This window comes from Molothrus ater, chromosome 4, assembly GCF_012460135.2.
Source record: "Molothrus ater isolate BHLD 08-10-18 breed brown headed cowbird chromosome 4, BPBGC_Mater_1.1, whole genome shotgun sequence".
NCBI lineage: Eukaryota > Metazoa > Chordata > Aves > Passeriformes > Icteridae > Molothrus > Molothrus ater.
The window spans coordinates 4,321,191-4,329,639 of NC_050481.2; positions in this window are offsets into that span (position 1 = coordinate 4,321,191).

Consider the following 8,449-nt stretch of genomic DNA (forward strand, 5'->3'; position numbering starts at 1 on the left):
CAAACAGGAAAGCTACTCTGTGACCAAAAAGTGCACTGTGAAAGTCCATCTTGATGTCTTAGGTTGCCCTGCAGTTTTGAAGAAATCACTGCCTGTGGTGTTAACAGATCAGGTTTTGCCTGCCCAAAGCAGAAGCATGTTTTCTGAGGACAGGAGAACAAAGAAGGGGGGAAAGGTGCACTTTTAGAACTGTCTCACATATTCTTTAACCATATAATAAAGGTCTGTTCAATACATCTCTACTTGTAGAAAGAGGCATGGCATGTGCTGGAGATGGAGCTGAAGGACTGAGAATGCTGGCAAGCCAGGTGCTGATCCTTGAGCAGTGCTGTCTACAGCAACAGGTAAGAAAATGCAGTTCCTTTTATTGTGCAATACCAAAATATAGACAGAAAGTTTGAGAAAAACAACTCTCCCTGACAATGAGGACATGGATTTTGACCCCCTTTTCCCCTCAGCGCTCTCTCACCCCTGATTTAGTGTTATGAGTATTTTTCTCCAAAAGTGGTAACTCTGTGAGGAAGAAATAACACAAACCACTAGGATTTCTCCTAGCAGGGGGAGAAATGGGCATAATGGCATGTCCTGCATTGTGGTCTGTCACTGATGGTGCTTGGAAGTTTTTATTGGAAAAGCTGTGTAGGGGAAATAAAAACTCCAGCAAACAGCTTGCCTGATACTTTAACTCTAAAGCATGCAGTGAAGAAATCTCTGACTGGTAAAAAGTGTTTCTGAGCTCTCACAAGGTGTGTTTTGTGTGTAATCTTAGGGTCTAGAAATACCAAATCATCAAGTTTGATACTTAACACTCTCCATGCCAACAAAATAGGCTTTTAGTCTGGGATGGATTTTTTTAAGAACAGTTTATAATCCACATCAAAATAAGGATTTATAAAGGAAGTGCTGACACAAATTTAGAACAGGATCCAATAAAAACCTATGACTTGTGGTGTGCAGAAAAGTGCAGAAGGTCACAGCCCTTGTCTAAAGCCCCTCACCCCCAAAAAAACAACGAAAAAAATTTGTCTCACTGGAATGTACATAGATTTTTTTGGTGCCAAAGCCAAGCAAAAGAGGGAATAATTGAATTTGGCCCCTAATAACAGCAATGCAAATGTGTTCCTCTGTGTGGTTTACAACCTTTTCTTGCATAATAAGTTACATGACATTACATTCTTGAGTGTAAGAAACAGTTGTTGGATACACAATATTAAGGAGAGAAATAAGATTTTATGAGTTATGTTGGAGTGAGTGACAGAAGGGGGAGAAAAAACAATTTATTTAAAGTTATCTGCACTTGAAAAAACCCAGAAACTGTGACCTTGCTGGTTTTTCAACCAAACACAATCTGTAGCAATGGTGCTGTGTGGCAGGAAATTATCTGAAATAATGAACTGGTCAAGTACACTAAAACTGATACCCTTCTCATCAGCATCCAAAATATGAAACCTGCCAAAAAATTCTAATTGCACTTTACTCTGTCCAAATTATTTTATTACTTGCCAAGAAGGGCTTTGAAATATTTGGCAGAGTCTTCTACCAGGAGAAAAACGAAACAAAAGGGAACAAAGTGGAACACAATAACGAAATATCCCTGCCCCCTTGAAAAATAGCAGGTTTGGGGGTTTAGCCCTTTAATGAAGAGCTGATAACTCTATAACCCAAACTAAGTCACAAATCAGAAATAATTTATCAAGGGTAAACAAATTGGACTCAGCTAAAAAGCCTTCCAAACTTAAAGGTGTTTCTTGTTAGAGCAGCTGCTTTAATACTGTGATAGTCACAAGGTGTGTTGATACTAAACATCAAATGAAAATGATCTTGCTGTACATTTACCTTGGTACACAGCTGATCCATGAAGAAATGTATAGAAATGTCCCTGACTAAGCCGAATCTGAATTAAGCAGTTGTGACATAGCTAAAGAAGAGCTTAAAGAGAGTTCCACTAACTTGCTTTGCAGCCTCAGGCAGCAAAGACCACAGCCCTTGTCTCTTGGTAAGAACAGTGAGTTAAATTGTTTTTCATCTGGGACTAGCCCACAATAAATGACATCCAATTTTTAATTTTTTTTCTAGTTTTTATTTCAAGGATTCAAGGCTCTATTTGCTGTAAGTTTTCTTTTTGATATCATAAGGTATGCTGAAAATAACATTCAGGCTTTCATACCTGTTAAGCCCTTGGTTCTGTATTTAGGGGACACCTTTGACCACAGCATGACAGCTCGAAGGTGTTGCTTCAATAAGGTGATTTTGCCATCATTCCTGCCTGTGCTTCTCACTTAGCAGGGCTGACAGTGGGAAGCACAAAGTGTTTCTGGGTCTGGCACTCATGTGCCAGTGAGGGCACTCCTGCAGGAGGAGGGAACAATGCTGGCCACAGGCAGCTCCCTTCACCTTTGCGCTCCCAGAGGGCCAGGAGCTGATTAAAGGAGCCAGGTCAGAGATTTGTGAACTCTGAATTTGGCAGGCAGATGGAGGAGGAATGGGTTTTGCAGTATTGTGTTTTAAGATGCATTTATTCATAACTATGAAAGCTGCAGACATATTGTGTTACTGCATCAGGATCTTGAGCAGATGTTTAGGTTTTACAGAGAGGGGTGTATGGAGACATTTTCAGTTTTCCTTTCATTTTAAAAAAGTTCATTGTTACCTTTGGTTTGACATACTAAGACCTGCAGGGTGACAATCTGCTTCATTATGTCAGATTGCTTGAACATGAAGATTTTTTTTATTAGACTTTTTCCTGAACAGGCTAAGTAAATCAAGGTAAATGAATTGTCTCCTGCCATGGCACCAGAGCCAATATGTGTTGTTTGCAAGGAAGACTGAAACGAAACAGTAGAAGGAACACTTAGAGTAAGATTTCTCAGACTTTTCCATAATGTGATCATATCTTAACAGAAGGATTATGTAACTGATCAGTTTATTTGTTTCATAGTTGCTTGACTATCTCTAGTTTCCATGCATATTTACATAGCAGACTTGATGAAACCAGACAAATTGGTGTTTGGAAAAACTGTGCTATAGGGAAGGAACGATATCTTACTTTTTTAGTGGTATGATTTATTAGGTTTTTGGGGGTTTTAGGGGTTTGTTTGTTTGGTTTTGTTTTGTTTTTAAATAAGAAGGCCAGATCAGTGATGGCATTGTCCCTGCGACATACTTTGGGTCAGTGAACTCTGCCAGCCTCCACACTGCAAAGCACGTGCACAGGGAACATCTACCTGCATGTTTTAGTCCAGCTCAGGACTTGTGAAGAGAATCTACCAGCTGTCCACACTTACCTTGTTTTGATGTGCACTGGCAAAAGGTCTTGGAGAAGGTGAACAAGATTCCTTTCCAGTGAAAAATATGCTGGAAGATACACTCCAGCACTGCAGCTAATGCACTCCAGCTGCTAAAGGGCTTTCAGGCCATGGAACCTGACTGGTCCAAAGTTTAACAAAAAACCCGACTAACAAAAAAATCTGCAAGACTCATAGTCCTACCCCTCAGGAGTTTGGTGTGTGGACTTTGAGTCCTCAACAGCAAATTTTTACCTTCTCAACAGCAAATTTTTACCTTAAGAAGTCTTTCTGTTGGTTGTATGTGCTGATCTTTGGAAAAAGTTGCTTTTAGAGAGAGCTCTAGTTTCAACTTTGAGAATTTTTTTGAGAATATTTTTACTCAGAGTTTGGGATCTGTGTTGCCTTTTTTCCTAATGTGATTTTGGAGGATTAAGAAGCTTGAAGCAGTCTTGAAGAAGAAAATCAATATTAAGGAAAATCCTTTAATTTTATCTATCTCTATTTTGCCAGTGACTTGCAAGATAGAAGAAAGAAATCTGGAGCAAAATATAAAATCAAAGTTACTCTGTTCTCCAGTAAATATTTAAGGGCTATTTTTTGGTGGAATCTGAGCTGAGTCATATATGTACACCTAGATTAGATATTGCTCAGAGATAAAAACTCTAGACACTGGAATAGTGTTTCCAAGTAACGGAACAATGCCCATTCCCACTGAACTTCCTGAGATCCCACATGGGAACAGGAGCCTGCACAGGCAGATCCTACTGTAAGGTCTGGTCCTAAAATACTGAAGAGGCTGTGTCAGAGGATGTGGGTGAGCACCCAGGCACACCAATATGTCCCCCCCTCTTGGCCTATGTCACAGACTGTGATCTCTGCTGCTCATATCACCATGCAAAGGAATCACTTTTCTGTGGTTGTGGCGCTTGTTATTCTTTCTAAAATAAAATATGGTACCTGTTTCCAAGCCTCCATGCACCACATTGGCCTTCTTTTGCTGGAGTCAAGTAATGAGAAAATATTCAGGATTGTAAATTAAATGGTTTGAGAACTGGGATCCCTTTAAATATTTTTTCTAATTTCTCCCCATTCTGGCACAAGGCAGATGTGTTGGTAAGTCCAACAAAAACATGGAATATACAAATATTATTTAACATAAGTCATGCGGGTCCCAAATTCCCAACAAGATGCATCAGACATAATCCTTACAATGGAAAATAGCAAGAGCTCTAAAGCTGAGATTATCCTAAATGATGATTATTCAAGCTCTTCAGATCTCTATCTTCAGTGGAACTTGTAGAGTGTTGTTGCTTCTGAAAGTAAATACATTGCGTTTTAGTAGTACAAGTATGGAATTAGGAGTCTCAGAGCAGGTATCTGAGATGAACGTGGGGGTTTTTTCTTCTAGAATTTGCCAGTTACAATTTTGGAATAGTGCTATGACTTCTTTTGTTCAAATTCTGTTCAACTACATTTAAAGAATCTGCACTTGTAGTCATGGGAATAATTTGGTTTTAGTGAGCAGTTGGCTTGAGTTGTTACTGATGGAGTTTTTTATATGAAAATATAAAGCATCTAGTTTATTATAAATGTAAAGTCCAAATGATTTATAGCTAGTGTCTAAAACATGATTTAAGACTTTTTTGATTCCTTACCAATTCTGGGATGGTTTGGCAGGTAGTCAAGTCTCTGATTAAAATTTGAGCAATCCATGTTTTAGCCTATACCTCTCTGTCTATACCCTAGTGAGAATGGAAAGACCACTAAAGGTAAGAAACTGTCAATAGAGGTCTTGTCCTCAGCCCTCCTGAAGGAAGCAAATGGAAAAAGAGAAGGCATCCCTGGTTGCTTTTTGCAAGCTGTAAAGTAAGAGCATGGTCTTGACCCAGCTGCTTCTACTGGGCTAGCTCCTGGAATTCCCTGCAACACCTTCTCTATCCATTCATCTGGCTTTCCTAAAGCCCGTTCATCCCAGGTGCTGTCACACTGTGTGGGAGATCAGCTCTCCCAGATGAGAGATATGAGATTTGTGTCTCAGCAAGAACATTTGGTTCACTGAGCAGGACAAAGGAACTGGGTGTGATGCTGAATTATGGGTTCTACAGAACCAAATATGGCATTGTATGTATGTTCCACATGCATGTCTTTTAGTATGCATTTATGTAGATGCAGCTGTAGCAGTGTGTATATCTATCTATCTACCTACCTACCTACCTACCTATCTATATAATCTATATCTATTTCATCTATGGCTATATCTATTTCATCTATATAGATATCAATTATGTATTACAAGCACTTAGTCTGTTCTTTGTTATCTTTTTTAATTGACTTTTCTCTACAATAGGTTTGTTTAATACTAGGGGCTTTTTTGCAATTAGTGAGAGACAGCACCTTAACCTGGGATTTGGTCCATCACAACATTTTGGATAGACCCAAAAAACTAAGAAACATCTCATGGAAACAGGTGCCATGAATGTTACGGATATATTTGGGCTGATAGGGAACTGCCAAGTTTCTTATTTTGTCAAGCTCCCTGTACCAGGGAGAATTTTAAGTGGCAGAATTTTAGGGCTCACTTTGTGCAAGTGAAACCATATATTGAGGAAAAATTTGATGTAACTGCAGATCAATGAAAATATGTGCTTTGGCTCTAGAATGACAGAAAAGCTCGAGTCTAACTTTAGGCAAAACAAAGTAATGTTTCAAGAAAGACAAAGGAAAGAAGAAGGATACAATGGACATGCCAGTTTCTTGTGAAACCAATAAAAATTATTAATTCTTAGATAGCATTTAAAGTACTTCTATTAAGTAAATTTGCCCCTTGCCTTTATACTAGCTTTATAGTACTTTAGTACAATAAAGATGGGTAGATACTTTATACCCTATGAAGCTAATCACCCCATCTTGAAAAGACAACACTTATCCTATTTTTACATTTTTGTTTGCATAACACCTCTGAAGAGATGTTGATATAATATTGGTTGCACTGTATGCCAGACTGTGGAACCATTCCCAGTCCTTCCCTTTCCATCTTTTTCTCATGCCTAGATTTCTATTTGGAAGAAAAATGTCCCCCCATTTTTATATATATATAAATATACAGCCCTGAAAAAGTTTAGTGACTCTATATGTAGTGTCCATTTTTATCCTGCACAGATAATAAGTGGAAATCCTTTGAGTGCGTGTTGTGTTTCTGGATGCTTTGGACTATTGCTTACCACTTCAGAATAGTTCCTTGCTCATTTTCTCTAGCCAACTACTTGTAGATCTTTGCAGATTTTAGAGCTAAAAAAAGCCTGCAAAACTGTAAACATGTTCAGTCATGTGGGAATCTATCAATCTAGTACATCTTGGAAATGCAAACCATATTTTGAAGGAAAATGATAAATGAGAAGACAGTATGAAGCTAAACCTAAGATTGCACTTGAGGTTTGCTTAGTCCTTTCTTGGCAAGCACTTAGATCTTTTCTTCTGCTGTTCCATATCCGTGGTGCCAGCTGTGAGACTCCTTCTTTCCCATGTTGTATATTCCTCCTGTGGGCTGGCATTCTTTGTTGAGAAAATCAGGAGAACCAAAAGGGATGAGGGGGAGTTATTGACTTGTCTGCTGATGGCAAGATAGAATTTTTATGGGTGTCTGCCCAGTTTGAGAAATGCCTGCTTGGAACTAGAAGGGTGGATAAGAAGTGCTAAAGAAAAGTTCACACTTCACGGGGAACATTTTAGGCCATTTCCTCTGGAAAACACAAGTTACACAATCAATCATGTAGTGTCTCCTTCTCATTCTTTCTTCCTGAATCTCTCTACTTCACTTAAGTTTCTTTGCTCATTTCATTATTAGGCACTTTTACAGGAAACAGGATTTATGGTCTCCTTTTGCTAATAAATGTTAAAGAATATGACTTAAACTGGAGAATACACAGCAGGAGATGATGAGCTCTTAATAAACAAATATCCTGTTTTCATGCAAATATTCTTAGTAACGCAAACAAAACAAAGCAGAGGAAGAAAGGCAGCCAAAGTGTTATACAAGCTGTGTTGCAATTAAATAGGAGGGATTTCAGAATTTTCCAGAGGGCAAGAAGAGTTTCAAGTTATCCATCAGACTTTTCCAACTCATTCCTTCAGATGGTTTCAACCCATAATGTTGGATGGAGTGGAGGGTTGGAAAAGGAGAATTGGAATATTGACAAGTAACCTGAGAACTACACAAAATTCTCAGCGCCTTGTCTTGTTCCATATCTTCTCCTCAGTGAGAATCTCTGACCTTAGAACTTGGCAGACTATATTACTTGAGGATTTTGGAGTTTTTAAGAAGTTTCTAAGGTCATGTTATTGTCCTCATTCTGGTGAAAACACCATCTTCCTCCACAGCCATAAACAGGATTGTATCTGCAAAGAGTATTGACTTAGGTAATTTGCCTTAACACTGTGTTTAACATTGATCCATATTAACCTGCTGGAATGAAACCTAAAAGCTTTACTGATGGTGTAATAGTGGCATGAAGTCTGGGGAGTGATTAATGAGAAAGGAAAATCTAGATCATCTGGTCATCTGGTTGCAGCAAATAGTGTGTCTGAATGTGGCCAAATACCTCTTACATCCACTAGCCAAGAGGACAGCTCTAATTACAGGAGAAGGGTCTCCAACTTGGAAAGAGTAAATAAAGACTTGGGAATCCAAATGGATAATACCTGATTGCTACCTTCTGGACTACTGCTGTGGCCAAAAAAGCTGATATGATCCATACAAAAATAAGCGAGGAAATCCAGGGTCTTGATGCAGTGTCTATTGGGTTTTAGTGCGCCCCAACACCATGAATTCAAGTTGGATGGTCAAAAGCTGATCAGAAAACAAATGTCAGGATCAAAGAGGGGTTAGGAAATGCGTGTTTTATATTTATGTTTATACTGTTTTTGCTGACTATGACAAGCTTAATGTGTATGCCTGTCTGTGCTGATGCATGCTTCTAAGGTGAACAAAACTTGAAAATTGGGTTAGCAGTGTAGCAAAGAAACCTGTCAGAAGATCCAATGACTGCATGTTGATACCTGGATAAATTTAGATTAGAAAGAAAAAGAACAGTTTTAGTCACCATTGGAGAAATTTTCTAAAGGCTGTTGTGGAGCATGCCACAGTGCTAATTTTTTACATTAGG